The sequence below is a fragment of the Saccopteryx bilineata genome, chromosome 3 (assembly GCF_036850765.1).
Source record: "Saccopteryx bilineata isolate mSacBil1 chromosome 3, mSacBil1_pri_phased_curated, whole genome shotgun sequence".
In the NCBI taxonomy this organism is placed as follows: domain Eukaryota; kingdom Metazoa; phylum Chordata; class Mammalia; order Chiroptera; family Emballonuridae; genus Saccopteryx; species Saccopteryx bilineata.
Window position 1 is genome coordinate 316,214,772 of NC_089492.1, and position 21,497 is coordinate 316,236,268.

Below are 21,497 nucleotides of genomic sequence, written 5' to 3' on the forward strand. Positions count from 1 at the left end.
TATCCAAAATTTACAAAGAACTCATAAAACTCAACAACAAACAAACAAACAATCCAATAAAAAAAATGGGAAGAGGACATGAACAGACACTTCTCCCAGGAAGAAATACAAATGGCCAACAGATATATGAAAAGATGCTCAGCTTCATTAGTTATTAGAGAAATGCAAATCAAAACTACAATGAGATACCACCTCACCCCTGTTAGATTAGCTATTATCAACAAGACGGGTAATAACAAATGTTGGAGAGGCTGTGGAGAAAAAGGAACCCTCATACACTGTTGGTGGGAATGTAAAGTAGTACAACCACTATGGAGGAAAGTATGGTGGTTCCTCAAAAAACTGAAAATAGAACTACCTTATGACCCAGCAATCCCTCTACTGGGTATATACCCCAAAACCTCAGAATCATTGATACGTAAAGACACATGTAGCCCCATGTTCATAGCAGCACTGTTCACAGTGGCCAAGACATGGAAACAACCAAAAAGCCCTTCAATAGAAGATTGGATAAAGAAGATGTGGCACATATACACTATGGAATACTACTCAGCCATAAGAAATGATGACAGTAGATCATTTATAGCAAAATGGTGGGATCTTGATAACATTATACGGAGTGAAATAAGTAAATTAGAAAAAAACAAGAACTACATGATTCCATACATTGGTGGAACATAAAAACAAGACTAAGAGACATGGACAAGAGTGTGGTGGTTACCAGGGGTGGGGGGAGGGAGGATGCAGGAGGGAGGGAGGGAGAGATTTAGGGGGAGGAGGAGGGGCACAGAGAAAACTAGATAGAGGGTGACGGAGGACAATCTGACTCTGGGCAAGGGGTATGCAACATAATTTAATGACAAGATAACCTAGACATGTTTTCTTTGAATATATGTACCCTGAATTATTAATGTCATCCCATTAACATTAATAAAAATTAAAAAAAAAAAAGAATATGTAAAAAAAAATTGAGCACTAGCTGTATAGGGGTTCAGATTTTTTTGTTTCACGAGGACAGGTTTCAGGGTAGGTGTGTAGGGTTAGGTAGATTTTTCCAATTTTCTGACTGGCAAAGGTCTGCATGCGGTTCTGTAAGAAACTAGTGAACAAACATAAGAGTTAGAGTCCAAAAGTTAGAAAAATGAATAGGAGAGTGAAAGACTAATGAAAGGCAATAGTCAAGACACCCAGTTTGTGAAAAATCACTGATTCCATGTTTACGAATTCGCTGGGCTTCAGAGAGAGAGAGAGAGAGAGTAGGAATAAGATAGGGCAGTGGTCAGTCCCCCTGCCCCTAGACCTATTTTTGTAGAGATTCCTAAAGCAACAAGAAGAGGGATTACCTGTACAGCTCATTTGGTCCTTAGATTGACAGGTAGTTTACTAGGAACTGGAAGAGGTTCATGGGGTGGAATTAGGTTGATATTTGGGGTGAGGTAGATTAGGGTACAGGTTTCTGTCCAATTAGTAGGGAGACACATAGGTGTTGGTCCCACACAAGTAGAAAGCCCCTGATTGGATGAGGCAGGCTGAGAGGTAAATAGAGAACAAAAGGACAAGGAGTTGGTTTTGTTTCTCTGTTTCTGAGCTCTTAGATGGTCAGGGTGGAGGAAAGAGCCACCCAGAGCAGCAGTGGGAGCTGTCAGGATCACAGTCTGTGGACCTGTCCACGTGAAAGTCAGTCCTTGGGTGATGTAATGCTGGAAGCGCCTCTTGGACGGTCTTTGAACAGTTTTCTAAGTCACCTGTAAATCCTGCAAGTGCTTAGGGAAAGGGTGGTTACATTTCTACACTTTGCAGTTAGAGTTTAAATCCTAGTGACCACTGATTCTAGCTGGAATTAGCAGCAGGTCCCAGCCTACAATAGGCATGGGGCATTGAGAAAAGAGGAATAAAGGAGATGCTATACATTAAATAAAGTAACAAACTCAGACTGTCAATACCTACAGTAGAGATTTTTGAGAGATAAATAAAACTCAAATATTCAAGCAAGGTATAGTAGATGGTTCTTGTGTTTACAAGAAATGAGATTAGCTTATCTGCTACTTGGAAGAAATACCTTAGGCTCATGAACAATGTCCTTGGGCCTTCAGTGGCAATGCCCAGCATGCTGGGCAAGGTCAGGTCATAGGTAGCTGGAGCAGGGCTAGAAGAAACTGAACCCTCCCTCCATGGAGCAAGGGGGTAGCTTACATTCTTGTGTTCCTCTTTCCACAACACAGGTGTGTCAACCGGTGGGGCCGGGAAGCCTCACAGGCTTCAGTTCAATGACCTTTCTTTCCACTCTGGAGCAGGGCCCTGATGGAATCCTATGAAGCCCTTTAGGGTACTGGAGCCCTTAAGAGCTGTAAAGCCAGTAGCCAGGGCCACTATCACAGCAGCCGGGCCCAAGCAGGTTTGCACTGGATTCAGACAGTCGGTAAAGAAACGAAGGAGCCAAAAACTGACAGGCCATCATATTTAATCCTAGCTTGCACCCGGCGGGCAAGTAAAAACACACACTGGGCTCCAAAACCCACTCACATTCAGTGCTTACAAAGCTATTGACTTATCCGAGTTTTCTAGAATCAAAGGTTTCCCATCTCCTTCCTTCTCCCTGCACAAACTCTGCACAAACTGACTTCTCACTCAACACTCCGCCATCTTGGCTGCTTCTCCTGGCCTCCTCCACACGGCCTTTCTCTGCTCTCCTCTCTGCTCTACTCTCTAATGCTAATTTCAGGAACCAAGAGAGCAAGGTCTCATTCTGCCTCACTTTATAGTGCAGAAATCAAAACCTTTAAGCCAATATACAAAATAGGGAAGTCTCTAATACAAAGTCACTTATCTGGGGCATGATAGGATTGTACCACCCCACATCAAAAAGGGTGGGAAAGGCTTAGTCCTAAAACCAAGCCCCAGGCTACAAGGATCCTGCCTGCCCACAGCCCACCCCCAACACACATTAATATCACCTGGGCAATGGGCCTCCACGTGGGCAGCGCCATCTTTAACAAAGTGAGTATAATATATTTTATCTGCCCAACAAGAGCATATGCCAAAAGCTGTTATTTCTTTACTTCTTTTGGGCCTTATTTGCCTTTTCTGTTACTTCCCTGGCCATTATAGACCTTAAAAGCCATGCTCAGAAAATCTCACTGAGGGGCTTGACTAAGAGAGCAAAATTGAGAATTAACTGTTTAAAGAAGCCTATTAGAAAGAGGAGAGAAAGGATTTGATCTGTAGTGGTAGGTGGTTGGAGACTGTGGAGGGTCTGAGTTAGATTTAGGGTGTGACTTCAGGTGGTGGGGGTTAAGGCAATGCCTAGATAGACTACGGACTGAGAATAAAGTAGAGCCTTAGCAGAAAAAACATGATATCCCTTTACAGCGAAGAAGTTAAGAAGGGTGGTGGGGTGTCTCCTTGAGGCAGGCAGGGAGGGGCTACAGAGGAGCAGGTTATCTACATATTGTAAGAGAGTACTAGTTTTGAGATTGCATGCTGCTAAATCCTGAGCTAGTGCCTGCCCAAACAGGTGTGGGCTGTTTTTGATCCCCTAGGGTAAGACAGTCCACGTAAAGGTAAACAGAAAGTCAGAGTCAGAGTGTAGAAGAATTGTAAAGAAGGCATTTTTGAGGTCTAGAACCTGTAGAGATTAGGGACTATTAAATGGAGGGGAACTATCACCTCATTGATAAGATGTAAGGCTTGTACAAGGCAATAAGCCCCTGAAGTTTTTTGAACAGAAAAGATGGCGGTATTGCAGGGAGAGTCCATGGGGATGAGTAAACCTTGATTTAAGAGGTGGGTAATTATTGGTTTAAGGCCTTAGAAACAGACACAGTTACACATTAAACAAAGATTCTACAAATTATGAATTAAGGAATTTAAATGAGCATGCTGTACTTCTTTCAATTCAAATTATACTAGAGATATTTTATGACAAAGAGACAAGACGTATTACTTACTCACATAGCTTAATATGCAATTATGTTTTTTTAAGTTTTTTGAGATGGTAGAGAGTTGCCAGCATAGAGGGGAGGAAGAGAGAAAGCAGATGGATGGACAGCGTGAATAGCTGGATGGAAAGAAGGAGGGTCAGAATCTGCAAGAGGAGGGGGAGGAGGGTATAGCTGTAGTTGAAGCTGGTGGGAGGGGTCAAAGAAGAGAGACAGGCACTGCAGCTGGAGCCACAGCTTTTTTTTTTTTCATTTTAGAGAGGCGAGAGAGAGAGAAAGAGAGAGAGAGAGAGAGAGAGAGAAAGGGGGGTGGAGCAGGAAGCATAAACTCCCATATGTGCCTTGACCAGACAAGTGCAGGTTTCGAACCGGCAACCTCAGCATTCCAGGTCGACGCTTTATCCACTGTGCCACCACAGGTCAGGCTGGAGCCACAGCTTTTAAGGAGGGAGGAGGAATTCAAAAACACAGTGGGAGAAGGGAGGGGCCCCTGGCCAGCAGGGGAGGAGAAAGAGAAACTGGTATTTGCAGGTGAATGAGAAACAGGATCCTGTGAAGAGAGGGGGCTTTCTGGAGGGAAGAGACTCAAGCAAAAGAGATTTGCAAAGAAACCAAAGAGGGGTCTGAGAGAGAGGTGCCCCGGGGGTCAGGCAGGAAGGGAAGAGAGTTGGGAGTCCACGGAGAAGGAAAGATTAGGAGCGAAGTTTTTAGGCAAGGTTTCTTTGGCCAAAAACAGCCTGCGTGAAGAACAAGCAGCACAGAAATTAAGGACAGGAGTGAAAGTAAAAGGAAGCCCACTTGTAAGGAATTTCAGAAGCCTTTGCCATCCGGTAGCAAAGATTGTCAAGATTTCTTAGAATATTGTAATCGAATGTCCCATTTTCAGGCCAATGGGAGTCGTCTGATTTGTATTGGGGCCATGCCGTGTTACAGAAGAAAATGGAGTTTTTTTTGGCTTTAGATCAGAGAGGCCCAACTTAGTGAGGTTTTTTTGTTGTTGTTGTTGTTGTTGTTATTTTTTAATTTTTTTTTATGAGACATCCTAGAGGGGTCTGGTCGGAAGGCATAGACTCTGAAGAGTCCATAGTGGAGACAGGTGATCAAGAAGGGGTGTCCCCGCCTTTTGTCACTGTCCCAAGAGGAGAGAATCTCCATGTGAGGGAGTTATCCCTGATAGAGATCGTCACCACCTGTCAGAAAGCTCCGAGGATGAGAAGTCCAAGAGAGTGGAGAGGTTTGGCTAGGTGCCTAGTCTTCCGTGCAGTCCACTGAGACTGAAAGTCAAACTCCTCAAAACGTGAGGCATGTCAGAAAAAAACATCCGACCAGAGAAAATTTTGTGGAAAAAAGAAGCCGACCGGGGAGGGGGAAGGGAGAAACTCCTTACCTTTCTGACCTGGCAGGGGTTCAGGACAGGGTTAGACTGCCAGCCAGTCAACCTACAATTGTTTGTTCAGGCTTCGTTTGGACAGCAAAGAGGGATCGTCCAGGCAGTTAGTCCCCTGTCCCGGGTTTCGGCACCAGATGTAAGAATGAGACAGCACTTGAACATCCGATGTGCAGGCTTTATTAGAGGAGAAAGACCTGCCAGGGCACTTCTCCAGGAAGAAGGGCACCAGTAAAGGTGGGGGACTAATTTATAGGGTAAAAGGAGAGTCTCGTGCAAGTGGGTGTTGAATCAAAAATCCTGGTATGTCCAGAATGCTTCTCCTAGGGACGGCTTGCCAGCTTTTTGGAATTTCTCTGTCTCAAGGGTGATAGTTCAGTAAGGGTGAGGTCTGACAGATAAGCAGAACATCAAAGGGCAGTTTGAATTCACGTATCTATCACTTGTGTGTGTGTGTGTGTGTGTGTGTGTGTGTGTGTGTGTTTCTGAAGTGAGAAGTGAGGAGGCAGAGGGACAGACTCCTGCATTTGCCCGATCGGGATCCACCTGGCATGCCCACTATAGGGCGATGCTCTGCCCACCTGGGGTATTGCTCCATTGCCACTGGAGCCATTCTAGCACCTAAGGTGGAGGCCATGAAGCCATCCTCAGTGCCTGGGCCAACTTTGTGCCAATAGAGCCTTAGCTGCAGGAGGAGAAGAGAGAGACAGAGACAAAGGAGAGGGGGAAGGGTGGCTCTTCTCCTGAGAGCCCTGGCCGGGAATTGAACCCGAGACTTCCACATGCTGGGCTGACACTCTACTGCTGAGCTAGCCAGCCAGGGCCTACCAATCTTTGCTTCTTAATCCTTTCACCTTTTTCACCCAGTCTCCCAATCCTTCTCCCCTCTGGCTACCATCAGTCTGTTCACTGTATCTATTTTGTTTGTTCATTTCTATTGTTCTTCAGATTCCACGTGTAAGTGTAATCACATGGTATTTGTCTTTCTCTATCTTCTTTCACTTAGTATAATGCCATCTAGGTCCATTCATGCTGTCACAAATGGTAAGAGTTCATTCTTTTTTATGGTCAAGTGGTATTCCATACAGGGTGGGCAAAAGTAGGTTTCTAGTTGTGAGTACACAAAAAAGTTTATTCTTGTACTATTATTTGTTAATTATTATATTATTTATTTGTATTACAACTGGAAACCTACTATTTCACACCCCATATATATGCATCACAGCTTTTTATCCACTTGTCTATTGATGGACTCTAGGGTTACATCCATTAAATATGCATTTATTAAAGTATCTTTTTTATTACATTATATAAATTCAATTTAATATGGGACTATACATTTGAAAGGACATTATGTAATCATCTATTTTAGCCTGGGATTTATGGATAGGCTATAGCTGTATATGAGTCTTCCAGTGCCTGGAATATATAAAGCATTGAGTGTTCTGTTCTGTGTGCATTTTTTCCGGGAGAGACTCTGTTGCTCTCATCAGATTTTCAAAGAGTTTCCGCGGACGCTAAAAATCATCACTTCTTTCAGTTCAGTTTTGGAATATATATATTCCAAAAAAATAAAAAAATGAAATTTGCTGTTTTAACTGGAATAAGAAAGGTAGCAAATTTCAGGTACTATTTTAGACAGATTTTTCAGAGGCTTTTTGAGATCAAACTATTTTTATAATCCTAAGACGTTACTTTCCTTTTCACTCTCATCTCTTACAAGTGCATAGTGAAGTTTTTGAGAGACTATGTGATATGTGATAGAATAACAGTGAGCAGAAAAGGAGATAGGAGACTTCAACTGTCTATTACACCAAACATTAGAGAGATTTGCAAGATGTAAGACATTGCCACTCTTCTCACTCATCTTTTTTAATACAGTTATTTTTCATAAAGCTATGCCTTTTTTGTCAACCATGCAATGGGTTATTTTTAATGAATTAATAAATACTTTTAGATTTATTAATTTTAATTTCTCTTTTACTTAATTTCTCATAATCAGTTACAATATAAATACATATTACTCACATAAAGCTCTTTGGTTTCCTCAATAATTTTTAAGCATATAAAGTCTGAAAACTGCTGTTCCATAACAAATGACATTTTAGAAATAGGAGTATTTGTAGAAGTTAATCAGGGGATTATAATTTGAACGTGTTGTCTCTACCCTGGCTCCCAGAGCGTGGTCAGGCACACAGCTGCAGGGGAACTCCTGTGAGCTTGTGAAAAATGCCGGATCTTGGGCCTTGACCCAGACTTACTGCATCAGAATCTTCATTTTAATAAGATCCCCAGGTGGTTGTGTGCATATTAAAGTTTAAGCTCTGATATATGTTACTCCATTTTAACAGTCATTGATTTCAACCCATTCCCACAGGAATGAAGAAAATCAAGTACACAAGTATCTTCATTATGCATATATTACATGAAACTATAATTTAGTGTTTATATGTGTTCATATTAGTAAACCTAGTTTTTGTTAGGCTATCATGGATTATCTATTTGTAAGATAGTTCATTATTAATCATATTGTTCTCATATTTATTATAAGACATTACACAAGACAAAGCTCCTGACTAGAAATCCAAGGCCTTGGATTTGGGTCATGAAATTCACTAACTTTATCACCTTAAACAAAAATTCACTTCAATTGCCCTGGCCTGATAACTAGGTTGGTTAGAGTGTTGTCCCAAAGCACAGAGGTTGCAGGTTTGATTCCCGGTTAGGGCACATACAGGAAAAGATGTTTCTGTCTCTCTCTTGCTCTCCCCCTTCCTCTCTCTAAAGTCAATAAAATAAACATTTAAAAAAGAATTCACACCATTTGCCCCATATGTAAATGAAACTAACTGGCCTTGTTTATCTATCAAAATGAAATAAGGTATGTCACAAACATTTATAAACCATAAAATGTTTATACCTATTAACTTTTCTAAGGCTTGGTAAGAAATTTTACATGAGACTTGAATGCATTATTAATATACAACTTTTAAAGACGCTATATTCATGGCCAAACTACAGCACAAATTCCAGCATATTTAGGTAAGATTATATAAATACATTGGCACTGATTCATCATCAGTGTAGCAAAAGATAATAATAGTAATTATCACAGCTCTAATGATGAATCAATAACTTCTTAGATGACGGGTTAACCTTTGTTCAAAATAGTCACGTTTGTAGCTCTGGAGTTTAGGCTCCCCCTAGTGGCTAACTGGCAGCAATCAGATTTTCAATTCTTTTCTATTTGCATTTTGCCACTCTTTTTAAAGCTAGATCAGCAATTTTCAATCGGTGTGACATAAGAACTTTTAAAATATGTTAATACCTGACTATTTAGTCAAGGGTACTGACCTCTTTTTCCTTAGCCTTTTAAGTAAAAAAAAAAAAAAGTGACCACAGACCACACAATAGCAGTTCCATGTGAATGAATCAAAATTATACTTATTTTTTGTCAGATCAGCAAAAAAAATATATACTTTTTGGTGTGCTGCAGAATTTTGGTAAATAGTTTATGGATGCCAGGAGATGAAAACGGTTACGTATTGCTGAGCTAGATTGTGAGCATCACAAAGGAAAAACAAAGTTCTAAGGTTGATTATTACCGTAAGGTGTTGTATTTAGTCAGTTTACTAATCTAAGAAGGTAAGTTATAAGACATTATTGCAAAACAACTAGAAAGGAGAAACAGTAGATAATAATTATTATAAAATTTAATATAATTATAAGAGAGAAGCAGACTAACACTTATTAATTGGCAAGATCTGCAAAGATTTTTTCTTTTACTTTGTCCCCTTTTATCCTCAAACCCTGAATTTTACTGATGAAGAAATCAAGGTATAAGAGATTTAGTAACTATCCCAAGACTACATTTAGTACAGTAGAGTTACACTTGATACATAGTTTTTGACCAGAAAGACATTAGCTGTAATTACACACTGCCTTCAAAACAAGTTAAATAAGATGTTTTGTACCTAAATTTTTATAATCTGATAAATTCTTAGCATATTCCAATTAATTAAAGAAAGTAAAGTTACAATGGTGAGAAAAGTATGACTGGGTTACTCTCTATACAATACTTATTAACTGTTTCAAGATTATTCATTATTTTAAATTTTTTTCCATTGATTTTATAGAGGGAGAGGAAGTGAGGGAGAGAGAGAGAGAAAGAGAGAAGCATCAACTTGTTCAACTTAGTTGTTCTATGTAGTTGTGCACTCAGTGCTTCTCATATGTGCCCTGACCAGGGGTCAAACCCACAACCTCTGGTGCTCTGGCTAGAGGCTTTATCCATTGAGCAACCAGGCCAAGGCCTCTTTACTTTTTTAATAGAAGATAGACATTAGTTTTTAGGTCTTCTGTTGGTGTGGTGTTTACTTCATTCTATTTAGTTTGCACCCTCACCCAAACCCACACTAACTAACGATGTGCCTCATGTTGTGCGCAATGATTTAGCTACCCGACAAGAACATAAGAACATCTCGCTCCCTCCATCATATCCCCCGCCCCCACACACAGCCTTTCCTTCCCTGTTCTGTCAGTTTGGTGCTACTCAATTTAAACCAGTAAAGCAGCTGTTATAAACATAGAACTTCAAAAAAGATTGATCTGAAATAGTTTAAGAAGATGTAAGTTTTATGGAAACATTTGTACACAAAATATTATTTTTAATTTTTACTTTCCCAGATTTGTTTTTCATCATATGGAAAAAAAATTATTGAACATTTCTATATTTTTTTCTTCCACTTTTCCAGGTCTCATTGGCCAAAATGTGGTTCTACTGGTGAAGCTGAAAATGCCAGTTACAAATACAAACTTTCCATAAAAGTTGCAGAATCAAACAAATTATTTGGCATGACTGTTTTTGGACCCTGCTTAGATGCTTTCTTTGGTCTTATAGTAACCGATTTGCACAGGTAAGATTATTTAAAGAATTCTTTTTCCGGCCCTGGCCGGTTGGCTCAGCGGTAGAGCATTGGCCTGGCGTGCGGGGGACCCGGGTTCGATTTCCGGCCACGGCACATAGGAGAGGCGCCCATTTGCTTCTCTACCCCCGCTCCCCCCCTCCTTCCTCTCTGTCTGTCTCTTACCCTCCTGCAGCCAAGGCTCCATTGGAGCAAAGATGGCCTGGGCGCTGGGGATGGCTCCTTGGCCTCTGCCCCAGGCGCTAGAGTGGCTCTGGTAGCGGCAGAGCGATGCCCCGGAGGGGCAGAGCATCGCCCCCTGGTGGGCAGAGCATCGCCCCTGGTGGGCGTGCCGGGCGGATCCCAGTCGGGCCCATGCAGGAGTCTGTCTCTCCCCGTTTCCAGCTTCAGAAAAATACAAAAAAAACAAAAGAATTCTTTTTCCTAGCTACTTTTTTGGTATAGTAATAGAGTTTGAAGAAGAGGCATTTAGTGAAAAGACCACTCAAACCCCGATCATCAGTTCTTTTAACAGATAATCAAGAAATAGATGTTTATTTCCTGAATACATAGTGTGATAATATTAAACCAGAATCTTTTTATTGAAACCAACTAAACTGTAATTAGAATGTTAATTTGCCAAAACCCTAATCCAAGTTAGAGAACATAAAATAAGAAAATAAAATTGTTTTATATTGAAGGATTATCCAAATTGCGGTTATCACTCAAGGGTCAATGGTGGGATTCAAATAATTTAACAACTGGTTCTCTACTGTAATGACCATTTTAAGTATAAAAAAATTACATTCCAAAAGGTAGTTTATTATTTCATGCATTTAATACTTAAATAAAAACAATAAAAGAAGTACACAAAACTAAATTACCATGTGTTATAAGAAAGTTTTAAAATATTAATGAAAAAAATATTAAATAATACCTGACAAAAAAACAATGAAACTGTTATTAAAGAAATTTTTATATTGCTTCTTGATTGGCATCCTCACTTGCATTTTTTTTCACCTATGGATGAAATGAACATTTCTATAGGCACTTAGAATACACTGTTGGGCAGGTGAATGTTAAAAAAGAGTAAGAAATGTAAATTTGTGATTTCCACATTGGGCAGCTGCCCAGGCGCCCACCTTAGGGAGAAACCTGGTTACAAGTGCCATTCTAACAACCAGTTCACCAAACTCAACAAAAAATTAGGTATTGGTTCTGCCGAACAGGTGAAAACTGGCTGAATCCCACCACTGGCTAAAGTCCCTTAAGGCAGAAGAAGCCATTTGTAGGAATATCTGCCTATCAGAAGTTGAAAGTTTGTCATTTCTCTCACCTGCATTACAACTTCACCTGCATAGTCTGACCTATTATGACATTGTCCTGAGAATGCAAGGACATATATAAATAATTGAAGCTTATTCTCCCCCTCAGTCTTCTACCCTCCTCTCCTAGTCCCTTCACAGAAGAAATGTCTGTCTCCTTACTGTTGAGAGCAAACCCATTTGAAGAAAGAACCAGCAGAGGGCCCAGCGCCAGCACTGCCAGGGGAGAGGAAAGCCTGCCCCTGCTCGGAGGGGCAGGGCTAGACACCCCACCACTACTTCCCCTGCTGCTCTTAGAGAAATTGCTGGGCCTGATGACTAGGCAGGCATCTACTTTATTCACAATCGATCAATTGTTTTTGTCTTTCTGGTTGTGGGGAACTAGAGGGAACAAAATGCCTAGCTCTTAAAGTCACTTTTTATATATGGAACACAAAAGATTCATACTGCATTTTCAAACTGTTGTATCTTCTGACTTTATGGCAAGTTAACAGTTTCAAAGGTTATCTTCTTACATTTTTAATTTTCTTTCCAATCAAGATACATTCAGGATTCTAATGAAATTCCAGCAACACTGGATAGTGATACCACTCTGAACCCTATTAACTAAAGCAGTGGAAACTTGCTTTGTTGGACAGAGCTTCATTTTTGGAGTGATGGTAATTGAGACTAACTTTCTTTTTCTGTACTCTGTTAGCATTCCCATTGTAATGGAATGATTTGAATTCTCTAGTGTTTAGGAGTCATAAATGTGAGAACCTGTAGAACCACTTCAGACTGTACAAAAATAGGCTATAGGTGATTTGTTAAAACACCATGTGTGACAGCTTCCTCTTTCAGAAGTCAGAAGAGCCTAGTTTAAATGCCTACAGAGCTTTAAAACTCTAACTTTATATAAATTTGGAAGTGTTAGTTATTTGTTTTTCTGTGTATTGCTAATTCTAAGCATAGGTTAAAAAGGACGGCCTTAAATAATTTAAAAAGTGACTTATATAAAATTACAAAGAATATACTGACTCCGAGGGAGTAATCATTTTCTGTCTCCATCTATGCTGAAGGGAACACATGGACATTTTATTCACATTGGAGTCAGATTTTTTTTAATTGATTTTAATTTATTGTGTTTACATAGATTCTAGTGTTGCCCCGAATGGATCCCTCCCTCTCCCGTATTCCCCTCAACATCTCCCTTGCCCCCTTCCCATAGCGCCCTCCCCCCTTCCCTTCAGGTTTATCCCATCCTATCATCCCCTTTCCCTCTGGTCCCCTTTCCCTCTGGTCCCTTTAATCCCTCTTCTGTCTCAATTCCATTCCTCAGTTCACACTGTTTATTGAATTCCTCAAATGAGTGAGGTGATATAATATTTTTCTTTTTCTGCCTGGCTTATTTCACTTAACATAAGGGGCTAATAACCAAAATTTATAAAGAACTTGTAAAACTCAACACCAGGAAGATAAAAAATCCAATCTAAAAATGGGCAAAAGAAATGAATAGACACTTCTCCAAAGAGGACATACAGATGGCCAATAGGCATATGAAAAAATGCTCAACATCACTAATCATTAGAGAAATGCAAATTAAAAACACAATGAGCCCTGGCCGGTTGGCTCAGTGGTAGAGCGTCAGCCTGGCATGCGGAAGTCCCGGGTTCGATTCCCGGCCAGGGCACACAGGAGAGGCCCCCATCTGCTTCTCCACCCCTCCCCGTCTCCTTCCTCTCTGTCTCTCTCTTCCCCTCCCACAGCTGAGGCTCCATTGGAGCAAAGATGGCCTGGGCACTGGGGATGGCTCCTTGGCCTCTGCCCCCAGGCGCTAGAGTGGCTCTGGCCATGACAGAGCGATGCCCCGGATGGGCAGAGCATCGCCCCCTGGTGGGCAGAGCGTCGCCCCCTGGTGGGCATGCCGGGTGGATCCTGGTCGGGCACATGCGGGAGTCTGTCTGACTGCCTCCCCATTTCCAGCTTCAGAAAAATACAAAAAAAAAAAAAAAAAAGCACAATGAGATACCACCTTACACCAGCCAGAATGGCGCTCATCAACAAAACAACACAGAATAAGTGCTGGTGAGGATGTGGAGAAAAGAGAACCCTAGTGCACTGCTGGTGGGAATGCAGACTGGTGCAGCCACTGTGGAAAACAGTATGGAGATTCCTCAAAAATGAAAAATGGAACTGCCTTTTGACCCAGCTATCCCACTGTTAGGAATATACCCCAAGAACACCATATTACCGTTTCAAAAGAAGAAATGCACCCCCATGTTTATGACAGCATTGTTTACAATAGCCAAGATCTGGAAACAGCCCAAGTGTCCATCAGTGGGTGAGTGGATTAAAAAGCGGTGGTACATATACACAATGGAATACTATGGGGCCATGAAAAAGAAAGAAATCTTACCTTTTGCAACAACATGGATGGAATCAGGGTTTTAAAAACTGGATGAGAGCACTCCATAACTGAACAGTGAGAAAGGCCCAAAGAGAAGGTGAAGTCAGAAGCTATAGAGATTTTCTTTGTTAAAACCTTAGCGAATTCTTTATCTTTTTTTTCTTATTTTTCTTAAGTAAGAGGAGGGGAGATAGAAAGACAGACTCCCACATGTGCCTGGACCAGGATCCACCTGGCAACCTCCATCTAGCACTGATGCTTGAATCAACCTACCTGTTCTCGGTCCCTGAGGCTGGCGCTTGGACCAAGTGAGAGAAGAGGAGAGGGAAACACGGGGGAGGGGGAGGAAGCAGATGGTCACTTCTGTGTGCCCTGACCAGGAATTTAACCTGGGACATTTTCACACTGGGCTAAAGCTCTATCCACTGAGCAAACTGGCCAGGGTATCTTTTATTTATTTATTTAAACAGGTGAGAGCATTTCCCATAAGCATTCAAAGTTTATGGAATCTAATGAGAAATAAAATAGCTGCCATTTATTGAGAAACTACTATTTGTTAAACACCGCAGGTTTCCATATGTTATTTATTGCAAATACAATAATTTTGCATTTTAAATCTTTATTTTATAAATGAGAAAACTAAGGCTCAGAAAGAAATTGTCCAAAATTATAACATTAGTAAATGTTAGAACCAGGGTTTGAATATAAGTCTCTTTACTTTAAGGTTTAGTTCTCTTATTTATACTTCTGTGCCTATGATACTAGAGGAACTGAAATAATTTTAAGTATCTGTTTCACATTCTAGTCAAAGGAAGACAATTTATTCTCATTTAAATTTACTTACTCCTTTTACAGAATTTTGAAAACCACTGTGGTCAAGTTTTGGGTCTCTGTAACTACATACTTAGAACAGTGCCCTGGAGGCAGGGGACGGGTTAAAGCACTGGTGGCATGCCAGATGTTGCCTGCTTCTCTGTCATTGACTATTTCTGGCAGCTTTGTGGCTTTGTAATTTCAGGAAATGCTGGGGCTGCTCCCAGACACCTAATAGCCACTTAGCTTTAGAGCACTCAGGTGGTGATCTCAGCAGCATAGGCGGCCTTAACAGCAGTTCTTTCTCTGAGTCCCACGGCAGGGATGATGTTTTAATATTCTGGCAGCCATCACTTGAACTTACTTCCATTGTGTCACAACTGACAGGTGATGATCATTTCCCAGCTTCAGAACAAAGCCAGGCCACCAATGCTCTTCCACCAAACAGAAAGCACATTTCCATGGTGGAGGCCACTGGTTTCAGCAGTTGCCGTGGGGCCAGTCAGTGTCCATGGAGCCTTGTTTCATGTATGGACCGAGAGAGGACAGCACAGAGGTTGGGTAAAGAACTTGCCTTACAAGCTAAGCAGCCAAGTGCAGTCCACAGCAGTCCTCATGATCCTGGAGTTACTGGTTCCAATGTACTCCCTTTGAAAGTGTGAGAGCACCATGAGCCAAGTAATACAGAATCCTTCCACAGTGCAGTGGCAATTCAAATAGGTATTCCAACATGAGCTAGCATGTCACCAGCATCGTGATGTCAGTACCCTCCCACCCCCCTGAGTTTTCAGGAAATAACTATGTATTGTCACCTTGGTCACTCAGACTTGAAGAGATAGCTGGTGGTTCCCAGGATTATGACCCCAAGATATGGGATGATATACCATTCTCCGAAAGCTTAAACAAGTTTCTAGAAGTTATACAAAATGAGGTTGCTATAACCCAGAGAGATGCCAGCAGTGGGAAGTGTCATCTAGATAATGGCATCAATAAATTGCACGCAGGCCATGGCAGTTTCTCTGTGACTCCCCAGGAAACCACTGGAGCCCTGTGCACAACACCCATAGCTTTAAGATCATCACGAGCAGCAGTCAAAGCAAACTCTTGCAAAGATAACTCCCTTTCCAAACTGTGAAGCAAATCCAAATCCTAGTATTCAAAAAGAGTCGTAACCACATAATGCAGCAGAGGCTGTCTCTATAAGTAGAAATGAAAGAGATAGTTCTGAACATTGTCTGCTGAACAATTATCCGTCAGCTCTGTTTCCATCTTCAGAAGGTTTAGGAACAATTTCTACTCTTGGGAAGTCTACCAGAATTTCACCACATAGGACTGCAATTTCACTTAAGCACAGTATTTTGGAGAGTGACAATTCCTGTCTCAGTATCAAATATTTTAATGAATGTGGAGAAAAATCACTTTTGTAAATGAGTGAAAACTTGACAGCTTTGTGTTCCAAAGTGATAATGATGTTTCTGATCTTTGCAACTTAGAAAATAAACCATATAATTGGTGACTAAAGAACCAAGGTGACAGTCTTACAATTTGCAGGAAACTCACATATCCCTTAGAAGCTCTGTGCAGTAGTCCAAAGAGAAATACAAATACATTGAAAAGAATGCCTTATGGACATATTGATAATTATTTAACACAACGATTTCACTGGTCCTGAACATAGCTAAAATGCTTCTGCTGATCTCTTTGATGATAGTTCTAAAGAAATGGACATTGCAACAGAAATGACCAAAAATATCACAGGATGTTTTGTTACAGTGGGGAAAGTCTTTGGAAGAAAGTCATTGTACAGAATCTGATTTCTCACTGAGATCAGCTTCTGAAAACTCCAGCCAGTCTTCACAAAAATTATCTTTGCAAAACATGTCTGCTTCCATGTATCCAAAAACACACTGTTCACCACATTTTCCATCAGATTCAGAAGGTGAGTTTAAAGATAGCCAAGATTTTGTTCCATGTTCACAGTCAATTTCTGTTGCAGAATTCCACCAAATAAGAATTCATGGAGTGAAAGAAGCTTTCAAGAAATTACCTGCCTTTTATTCAGATCTTTATGCTAACTATAGAATACAAGGATTTCCTCTGAAAATGAGGCACAGCAAGCCACTCCCAGAGGCCCAAAAACTATAAAAACACCCAGCCAGAAATCCAGAAGCCGTGTTATATCTGGTATTACACAACCAGAGGTTTTCAACAATGGTCCTACTGCTGAGTGCCTTGACGCTGACATTGATGAATGGGTCCCTCCTACCACCAAACAAGCATTTCTTTCAGATATGCTTGGCTTCCAAGCCACGAGTCTAGGGAAATGCCCCACTGCCTGTAATTCTCCTGATCAAAACGTGTTACTGACAAAGAAACTGAAATATGTCAAACAAAGAAAAAGAACCAATGAACATTTGTATGGCCAGTAGCCGCAGCCACCACCACAGCACCTGGCCAGTGCATGTTCACATTTAATCCAGACAGATCATAAAGAAACAGTGGAGCCAAAAACTGGTGAGTCATTTTCCTTTATTCTAGACTTGTACTGGCCAATGAGTGAAAAACAAACACAGGGAGCGCCAAAACCCACTCACATGTTCCTCTGTTTCCACAACCAGAAAAATCCTTTTAGTTTTCCTAGAATCAAAGGCCCACCAGCCTTATTCACCTCTGTTCCCCATCTCCTTCTCCTCCATGAACTGGCTTCTCCTTCAGCATTCCGCCATTTTGGCTGCCTCCTCCACATGGCCTCCCTGCCCTGCTCCAACATGGGCTCTTCTCCCTACCACAGCGTGACCTGCTCTGCGAAATGTCCTCCTAGCTCCTCCTTTTAAAACTTTTCAGCACAAAAGCCGTCCCCAACACATTAGCATAACCAAGCCCCTTTCCAAGCATGAAAGGCAGTTAGCTGTATCACATGAGAGCATCACCACCTGACAGCAGTGGCCATCTTTAACAATAAGAGTGAGAAAAAACAGAAAATACAGATTTTACCACTCATTCGCCCAACAACATTTAACTAAGAACGACTTAAGTTTAAAGAATACACTTACAGCAGTAGTTACAAACCAGGAAACTCCTCATTATATCAGTCAGTGCACAATCATGCTGGATTTCAAAAGAGTCAGTTTGGGAACTCAGTTCTTGTTCAGAGTCACATGTTGCCTTTCATTTTCAGAAGATTGGCCACCGCCAGTGCCTGAAACTAAAAGCGCTTGGTCTTCTAAATTGTTTTTTATGAAAAGTCAACTAAACCCAGTTTCTAAACTTCTAAAAGTAAATCTGTTTGGAAACTTTTGCCTCCACTGGCTTGGAAAGCAGTCTTGCCATTTTGAACAGTTGGAAGAGACACAATAGGAAAGAGGTGGTGTTGTGCCTTTACAGATGTTTGTAAAGCAATTGTTCTTCTGTGTTTTATCTAGAGTGGTGTTTCCCAACGTGGGGCCCACACCCCACAGGGGGGCAATTCGATAGTTAATGGGGGCAATTTGAAAATGGACTCGACACGACTTTAACTCTTTCGCCCCGGGCCATTTAAATGCAATGCTAGATATCGGTGCTAAATTTAACAAAAAATGCAATTCTTAAATAATTGCGGTAAATAATTATTAAGTATAATTTCGTTTGACGAGACCAAAATATCAACTGGGTGATTGGCGTCGTCAAACTTCGTTCTGGGTTCACCGCGGAGTATGCCGTCTGCCGCAGGGAACCCCGGACGTTTTAAAAACTCGCTAAACAACGCAGTTATTCTCACCTAATTGGCCCATTGCAACTTCTGTAGTGTTTCACATCATTCAGTTGGTGTTAATTTGAAATAAGTGTCAGTCAAAACTGTTGTAAAAGCTCGTTGATTTAATAAATATACATATATATATATTGTATAGATATAATTGGTAAGTATTTGATTTTATTTTTATCAATATTAAACTCTTTATTAAGTACTTCTTGCATCGGGGCTAGAAAGCAATAATATTTTATAAATATTATTGGGGCTATAATAGTGCATGCATGACAATTTTAATTTTAGAGCATAACTTTCCAGAAAATTTTGTCAAGTGGAAAAAATATAGATACCTTTTGATTTGCGGTGGTAGTATAGTAAATGTGTTATATACATTTAAGTAAATATGAATTTTTAGTATACGTTTACCCTATGTCACATTGAATATATTTTAACACATATTTTAATATTAGTTTTTAATTGATCTTATTTTTATTATAGCCCATAGTAAAATGAGTGGTGCAAGCAAGAAAAAAACTCGTCAATATTCAGAGGAATATTTAAAATTTGGGTTCATACCCGCTATTCACGATGAGCAGATTCCTTTTTGTCTTTTATGCCAGCAATGCTTGACCAACGAATCAATGAAACGAGGTTGTCTTGAGGCGCATTTGAAGGCAAAACATGGTGCTCATATTAATTCAGATTTGAGTTACTTTAAAACTTTAAAGAAAAATTTTGAAAAAAGAACATTAAAGTCTCTATTTACTGCTCATATTTCAACTAATAATCGTGTTCTTGAGGCTAGTTATCAAATTTCTTTATTCATCGCTAAAACTGGAGAAAATCACACTATAGGAGAGAATTTAATAAAACTGTCAATATCAGCATTTCTTAAAATGGTTCTTGAAAAAGATGACAAAGATGTAAAAGCTATGCCACTCAGTAACAATTCTGTTAGCAGAAGAATAGATGAAATGAGTGAGGATATTGAAAAACAACTTATTGAAAAGCTGAAAACAAGAAAATTCTCCTTGCAAATGGATGAATCAACTTTGAGAGACAGTGAGGCAGTATTGATAACTTACGTAAGATATATTGATGAAGAACATTTTGCTGAAGAAATATTGTTCTGGAAAAGATTATAAAGCACCACTACCTCCAAAGATATATATAATAAACTGAAAAACTACTTAGATGTCAATGATATACCAATGAAAAATATAACATTTTGTGCTGCAGATGGTGCTCCCAATATGATGGGCAAGAAAAATGGCTGCTTAAAATTGATGAAAGATGCGAATCCAGAAATGATTCTTGTGTGTTGTGTTATTCATAGGAAAAACTTGGTAGCTAAAAACATCTCGCCTGTTCTGAATGAAGTATTACATACAGTAATAAAGTGTGTTAATGCTATTAAAGCTAGTGCCAAATGTGAGCATCTTTTCAAGCTATTTTGTGAAGAACAAAATGAAGACCATGTGAGACTTTTACTTCATACTGAAGTAAGATGGCTATCTAAAGGAAACTGTTTGAAAAGATTTATGGAACTGTTTGATACTCTTAGTGATTTTTTAAGCGACAAACCTGAAATGAAGTATCTGTTAACAATAGATGATAAAGCATTTGTGAGTTATTTAGCCAATATCTTTGAAAAACTAAATATATTAAATAAGCAACTTCAAGGAACAAATAAAACTCTTGTCGCTGCAAAAGCAAAGATATTTGGTTTCATTACCAATATTGAGTTATGTCAGAAACATATTAACAACAAAAACTTTAAACAGTTTCATTGGCTCCAAAAATGTGAAGTAACTGATACCACTTTACTTGTTATTGTCAATCATTTGAATATTCTATCGGCTGATTTAAAAGGAAGATTTTCTGATTTAAAACAAATTGATTTCCCAACATGGATGATGCAGCCAATTTTAGTGAATTTGTCTGATATATCAAATATGCAGTATCAAGAAGAACTCACAGAATTGCAAAATGATGAGTCAGTTAAAGCTTTATTTAATATCAAAGGAGCGATGGCATGGCTTTATGAGGAAACAGAAATCAAATACCCAAATTTAACCAAATGTGCAAGAAAACTATTGCTACCATTTCCATCTTCATTTTTAGCTGAATGTGGATTTAGTGCTGTAAATGATTTACTGGTAAAAAAAGGAAATCGGCTGGATATAACACAACGTGGAGACTTGAGACTAAAGCTAACCAAATTGGAACCTAATATAAAATCTCTGTGCAGCAAGCATCAAGTGCAAGGATCACACTAAATTAAAATAATAAATTAATATAGAAAAACCTGTATTAAAATTATTTGGAATTTAAATTTCTGTTTTTCATTATATGTTTTGAAATTTTACTTACTGTGTTTTCTTAACAATTTCATAGTGATTTCTTCCTAGAACCTATCATTTATGTTTATTAAGTGAACAAATCAATTTTTTAATGTTAAAAATTATGTATGTTTCATAGGGGGGACATAAAAATTTTAGAAAGGTTAAGGTGGGGCATGGCACAAAAAAAGGTTGGGGAGATGACGTCAGAGTAATGGCGGAGTAGGAAGCGATACCGATAAATCTCCCCCAAAACTCAACAAGATCTTCAACCAGAAACAGAAAAACCTATACTTGCAGCCTCCAGATGCTTCACAATACACCCAAAGGTATGGTCGAGTGAAAAATTGGCTAAATATATAACCAAATCCTGAAGGAAATAGGGAGTAAGAAATGCTCCGCCTTCCTCACTAACCTAAACAGAGCGGCTTTCTCTGGTAACTGTGAATATAGAAACTGAGGCGGGCAAAGGGGGTGAATACATCCAGGCCATGCACAAAAGGCCGAACCAGGCTGTGGCACGGAGATCCTAGCGGAGGAAAAACTGTTCCTGTGGCAAGCCGGGCAATACAAGCTAACACTCGCGCCAAACCCAAACAAAGAAAGACAAGCGGGGCAGCCATTTTACCCGTTCTCCTGGTTGGTGCGCAGTTAGTGGGCGAGAGATCTCTTCCT

At 40.0% G+C, this 21,497-nt stretch overlaps 1 pseudogene; it reads left to right on the plus strand.

Annotated features, from left to right (window-relative positions):
* The window catches only part of LOC136330209 (DNA damage-induced apoptosis suppressor protein-like), a 29,244-nt pseudogene extending 12,062 nt beyond the window's left edge, over window positions 1-17,182 (plus strand).
* The last annotated feature ends 4,315 nt before the right edge of the window (window positions 17,183-21,497 follow it).